This window comes from Oratosquilla oratoria, chromosome 35, assembly GCF_046742065.1.
Source record: "Oratosquilla oratoria isolate Oo_2021 chromosome 35, ASM4674206v1, whole genome shotgun sequence".
Classification (NCBI taxonomy): domain Eukaryota; kingdom Metazoa; phylum Arthropoda; class Malacostraca; order Stomatopoda; family Squillidae; genus Oratosquilla; species Oratosquilla oratoria.
The window spans coordinates 18,850,092-18,857,591 of record NC_134811.1 but is presented as its reverse complement, the minus strand read 5'-3'; positions in this window follow the sequence as shown (position 1 = coordinate 18,857,591).

Here is a 7,500-nt window from a genome sequence, read left to right as displayed (position 1 = left end):
CCTACAATGTTTTCTCAATAAATGTGTGCTACCATGCTTTCTCCCATGTCTGTGCTCCCTATGTTTGTCGCTATATTCACCCCCTATTCTCCTTCTATGTTTGCCTCCAGTGGTTGTCCTTCCCCCCAGTGATTGTCTCCTAAATTTTTGTCACTATCTTTTCCTTCATGTCTCTACCCTCTATGTTCGCGCCATATTCGCCTCCTATTCTCCTCCCCATTCGTCCCTTTTGCGTTCATTGTTCGTTCTCCTCTTCTCCCCCTTGCTCGTCCCCTTGCCCGCCCCCCATGATGGCCCCCTTGTTTGGCTCTGCGGCATGGACAAAGCACAGAGATAAGATCAAGGTGTTTATTGCTGCTACAAACCCAGGCGTCGCGGTCCGAGGGAAGACCATTCTACACTAAACGGATTTTCGACAACCGCTGTGAATTCCTTTCACTAAAAGTGTCTTCGTTTGCATCCTTTTAACTCAAATCATTCATGCATTGATTGAATACTATATATATAGATATTTTAGATATTAATATTAAATACTACGTATATGAACAAATACTATAACTCTTACGCATTAGTAATATATTGTCATGTAAGGCTATGTTATTTCGAGCGAGTTTTTTACGGTCAGTCGAATGATGACAAAGAAGCATTCAAGGTATCTCGCCGTCATAAAGCCAAATAACTGAATAAAGTCTGCTTCATCACTTGATACTTTATGAAATCTGACTGATCTCAGTAGATATTCCTTCCAGTCTGTCTGACGCCATCTCAGATTCAAGTTTTTAGCATTGTCTAGATAAATTGGCCTTTTAACGATGTGTTTATATTGTAAGATTTATTGTCTGATCACGTGACAAGTGGACCACTGTTTTGTCTGCGCAGTTAATAAAAGGCGATCTGCAACGATATGTGTGCTATGTTTCATGTGCTTGTTTAGTTAATCAAGGGTATATTTATAGTTTGATTAATTGTCCTGTTTTCTGTAAGAGGTTTTGGAGATGGCGACGTGGGTGTATACTATGCAAAGGTTTTGCAGTCGAGCTAAGAGATCGCGAAATTCTGCAATGCGGGAATGAGACGACGTAAACTACACTCCCTGGATAACGTCAGACAATTTCATTCGGTCATCGGCCGTGACTTCTGCAATGTATCCTCTTAGATCAGTGTGAACAGACCAATGCGGCGTAGAAAAGTGACAACTGGAATGAAAAGAGTCAATCAAAGTCGATTGTCGTCGAGGTCGTCTGTCGCCGAAACTGCCCATCGCCGAGATCGATCGTTGTCGAATTCGGCTGTCGTCGAAATCGGTTTTCGTTGAAATCGGCTGTCGTCGAAATCAGCTGTCGTCGAAATCGGTCGACGTCGAAATCAGTCGTCGTCGTCGTCGTCGAAATCTGTCGACGACGCAATAAGTCGTCGTCGAAATCGGTCGACGTCGAAATCAGTCGTCGTCGAAATCTGTCGTCGAAATCGGCTGTCGTCAAAATCGGCCGTCGTCGAGATCAACCATCTTCGAGATCAGTCGTCGTCGAGCTCAGCTGTCATTGATGTAGGCCATAATCGATTACTATTTGGACAAGTTAGTCTTTTACGACAAAAGAAACTCAGATGGACATGCTTTTCAATATCCGGTCGTTTCGTCTCGAAGAACTTTCTCAGAGGAATGAGAATGTCATTTGTGACGATACCCAAAGACGTTTAAAGTTCCTATCTCCCTGTGAATTTCTCTTATTATCATCGACAGGCTTCAACCTTCTAGCTACCATAGGGTTCCTATGGAAACCGCTGAAAATAGCCTAGTGAACACAATAGTCAAAGGACCAATTTTTCCTCACAATTTTGTTGCAAAATTGTTGTTCCTGTAATGTGATATGTGGTAGATGATGCAGCACATCAAGTATTTATGAAATGCCTAGACGATACGTATTCCTCCGAACTTCAATAGCTTTCCTCTCATATCTAGAATTCTATATCATTTCCCTATTCACCAGTCATATGACGTTTCAAAAATCATAAAGGTTACATATGGATATTCCTGCTGTTGTTGCAAGAGCTACACGTGGAGCCATTTAGAATGAACACGACTTATGTAATACAGAATGCTGAAATATAAATGCGAAGTTTTGGGACAAATGACTCTGATGTTACTGGTGTTCAAACACCTCTTAAACGTCTCTTTGCTCCTTAAGATGCAAAAGCCGGTTCAACTGACGTGCCCTTAGTGACATTTGGTGATGCTTGGTAATGATTCAAATGCCTTGGTTGAAGGATTTTTTCACTCCCGTCTCTCCGTAATAACTGGTTTAATTCTGTTTACTGTTCCCTTCTATGGTATTGTATATCTTCTTTCACTTTCAATTTTACTTCACTTAAGTATGTCTTTCACCATATCTTTCTTTAGAAAGTAAGTAATGTTTCTCGATGGGGTAAGTTAAACGGGGTAAAATTTTTCTTCATTTCTTCCCAAATAATATTACACTTGCCTTGTCAATTTACACCAAGGGACTTCCGCCTGGGATCCTCAGTCAACTCACTAAGACACCTCTGAACCGACGTCACTACTTTATTCATCCAGTGATCTTTATTGTTACAAATAAGTGCCTCCCCCAAGGGCGTGACTTTTCTCCCATGTTCCAACAAATTTTTTCCTCTCCCCCACCCTTCTCCAATCAGCAAGACTGTTACAACGTCTTAAGCAATACTGCTTACACAGCCAATCTCGATATCGATGCAGCAATGGATAAGTTTACATATTGTCACATCAGCATTAAAATATGTTTCTAGCGGTTGTTTATAAACTTATAACTGGGAACGAGATTATTCAACTCCTTCGCGGCTTATGTTTTCTAATTGTCCTACGCATACAATAACATTCTTGCCACCTACCCCTCTATCTACTTTATTTATCTACCTTGTCTACCAAGTGATCTTTATTATTACAAATAAGTGCCTCCCCCAAGGGCGTGACTTTTCTCCCATGTTCCAACAAATTTTTTCCTCTCCCCCACCCTTCTCCAATCAGCAAGACTGTTACAACGTCTTAAGCAATACTGCTTACACAGCCAATCTCGATATCGATGCAGCAATGGATAAGTTTACATATTGTCACATCAGCATTAAAATATGTTTCTAGCGGTTGTTTATAAACTTATAACTGGGAACGAGATTATTCAACTCCTTCGCGGCTTATGTTTTCTAATTGTCCTACGCATACAATAACATTCTTGCCACCTACCCCTCTATCTACTTTATTTATCTACCTTGTCTACCAAGTGATCTTTATTGTTACAAATAAGTGCCTCCCCCAAGGGCGTGACTTTTCTCCCATGTTCCAACTAATTTTTTCCTCTCCCCCACCCTTCTCCAATCAGCAAGACTGTTACAACGTCTTAAGCAATACTGCTTACACAGCCAATCTCGATATCGATGCAGCAATGGATAAGTTTACATATTGTCACATCAGCATTAAAATATGTTTCTAGCGGTTGTTTATAAACTTATAACTGGGAACGAGATTATTCAACTCCTTCGCGGCTTATGTTTTCTAATTGTCCTACGCATACAATAACATTCTTGCCACCTACCCCTCTATCTACTTTATTTATCTACCTTGTTTACCAGCCTCTTACAGGATCATTGACAATCTCCTCTTTATGCACTTTGAATTTGTTCAATGACAACTCCCAGCATGATTTCACATTGAATCAGACTTAACAATACAGCACTGATGACCTGCAAAAGACACCAGCGTGCAATTGCAGCTAAAATAATGCGAGCAATATTTACACAGTGAAACAACTTTACATAATTACTGTTGCAGTATACTATTTGGTGTAACAGAAGCTAAAGCTGTGTACCTGTCAGTAACAGCCCTACAAGACGGACGTCGAAGAGAGTCATGTCCCCACCCCAAATTTAGAGGCGCAACACCAAGAGGCTGTCACCATCTTTGAAGCAAGCCCCAAAGTCTGTCCCAACTTTGGATACTTTTCTCCAACTTTTTCACAGGACAACTGACAGCAGGCGACTGTTCTCTCGCTCCCTTCCTCTCTCGTCCTCTCCTACCACTATCTTCCAGGATCGTTGCCGACTGCTATAGGGCTGCGGATTTTCAGCCAGGGAAACTCAAAACAACTGAATATAGATTACGTCTAACATGATTATATAAATGGAAACATTAGACGAGGAGATACTGCCAGATAAGTTAGGGTCGTAGTAAGCCAATTCATTTTGTGTGTGTCTGTGTGTTTGATTCACTTATTCAGATACTTTATTCATTATCTACATATTTTGTTTACGTATTCATAAATTTACCTTTAGGAAATCCATTGATATATTCATTCACTGATCTCTTAATCTATTTTCCTATCTATTCATAACCGACTCATACATTTCCATTTCTTTAACAATTTATTTATCATTTACATATACATTAATAATTTACATCACACTCCTTGTATGAGCTGTTAAAGAAATTAGTTACGGGAAATCATCAATTCATCTTTTATTGGTATTATCCAAATCCATTTAGATCTGAGTCTCTCCTTATAACATCAGGGATTTTTTTTTTCCAGAAAACGGGCGCTACTATGTCACAAATGAAAAAATATATTTTTCGGTCTGATTCATGGTGCAACCTAATGACATTTGCATGACCTTGTCTGCTGACACAGGAATGATGCGCGAGGTCACATGATCACGTGGCAATGGCTGGTGGTGCCTAGATATCTTGGCACTGTGTCAGCATGAAATTACAATGCGTTATATCCTGTTACAAATGTATAGCGTACCGACGGAAAACCATTAGCTCCATAACAAGGTCGGATACACAAAGACTTTTACATGTGCTTTTCCAAGGGAATTCTAAAACATCTAATTATTTGATGTATACGTATAAAAATGTAAAGAAATTAATGGAAAATGAATAATGGATAATGAAAATAGATATAAGTACATGTGTATATACATGAGAATATAAATAAAGAATAAGTGAATGAATAAATTAATTAATAAATAAACATATAAATGAATAAGTAAATAAGCAAATTAATAGATACAAAAATAAACAGATAGACAAATGAATAGATATATAAATAAATTGATAGTTTGATAACTAAATACTTAAATGAGTGAATAAATAGATGAATACATGAATGTATCTAATAATATACATGGATATATATATATATATATATATATATATATATATATATATATATATATATATATATATATATATATATATATATGCATACTCATATATATATATATATATATAATATATATATATATATATATATATATATATGTATGTATGTATGTATATATACATACAAATAAATTAATATATATATACATATATATATATATATGTGTATATATATATATATTTATATATATATATATATATATATGTATATACATACAAATAAATGAATATATATATATATATATATATATGTATGTATATATACATACAAATAAATGAATATATATATATATATATATATATATATATATACATATGTAAATAAGTGAATGAATGAATTATCAAATAAACAAATATCTAAACATATAAGTAAATAGATAAACAAGTGATTAAGAATAGAATCTATATAAAGTAACATATAGATAAATAGATAAACAAACAAATATATAAACAAATGAATAAACAAACAAATAATCAAACAAACGAATAAATAAATAATCAAATAAATAAATAATTAAATAAAAATGAATAAGTAAATAAATAAACGAGTCTACTTCGGAGCGTGTCAGATTGAGGCAAAGAAAATCTCCGTGACATCCCTTCGAGAGCAAGAGGATTAAAGCCTTTCCAGATTAATCCCTTCTGTGGCACTCTCTGGACAGTAACAGGATTGACCCTACAATTGGCCGGGGCAGATAGTTCCCTTTGCTGAATAAAAGCATCTTGCGAGAAGCAGGACAAATATATGCAAGACACCGTCCGCAGTCAAAGATTAACTGTAGCACATTAACATAAATATAAGCACAAACATTAATACAAATGAGAATACAAGCACAAATACAAGCAAAAATAGAAACACAACCACAAGCACTAACATAAACACTTACATAAACATGAACACAGACACTAACATGAACAAAAACACTAAGATAACTACTAACACAAACACTAACATAAACTTTATCACAAGCATAAACAGTAATATGAATATTAACACAAACACTAATATAAACATGGACAAAAACATTAAGACAGACACTAACACAAACACTAACACAAACACGAATACAAACGTTAACATAAACCCTTACATAATCAATAACGCAAATACTAACACAAACATTAACACAGGCATAAACACTAACACTATCAATACCACTAGCACAAACACTTGCACTAACACTACAACTAACACTAGCAGTCACTAGCACAAATACTAGCACTAGAAAAGACATTAACACTAACACAGACATTAGCACAGACACTAGCATTAACATTGACTCTAACACTAACAATAACAAGAACAAGAACAAGAACAAGAACAAGAACAATAACACTAACACATAAATAAAAACACCAACACGAAGACCCACATAAACACTAATACAAACGTAAACAGTAATACGAACACCAATACAAGCGCTAACACAAGCATTAACACTGACACTAACACAAACACAAACACCGATACAAGCACTAACAAATGGATGAATAAGTAAGAAAAGAATAATAAATAAATCATTACTTAGATGAATAAGCAAGTAAGAAGATAAATAATTAAATAGATAGATAAATAAATTAATTAATAAATAGATAAATTAATCGATTAATTAAACAATCAACCAATAAATCAATGAGTCGATGAATAAATAAATAAATAAGTGAATAGATAAAAAGAGGTGAATGTATTGCCATTATATTCGTTAGATTAACTTTCAATATTCTATCAATCCTTTCACATGACCCAACCCCGATTTTGTCCGATCAACACAATCACCATTATAATAGTTCTACAGTTCCTGTACCTCTTTGCATTTCGTCCTTTTGCACTTGGAACTAAAATACCGAAAAAAAGTGTCACTGACAGCCTATTTCCAGTGAAAAGATTCGACTTGAATAGAGACAAAATTGCTCAAGACTTAAGTAAGTAAAAATATATATATATATATATATATATATATATATATATATATATATATATATATATATATATATATATATATATATATATTTTCATCTTTCTCCTTCGTCTTTACCTCTGCTCTCCTCAACACGTTTTCTTTCCACGGTTCTTCTTCGTTTTCTTCCCGTCGCAACCTCTTGCTCTCTATGATTTTCTCTTTTTCGTTTAAAAAATCCTCTTCCGACCAACCTTTTCTCCATCTTTCGTCTGCTATCAAGCTTTCCAACCCCTACTTAGCCAATTCTTCTTTTTTCCTCTTCCCCAAGACTCCTCTTCTTCCTTTTACTTATATTTCTTTATCTCTTTTAGTTCTTTTCTAAACCTTTATTTT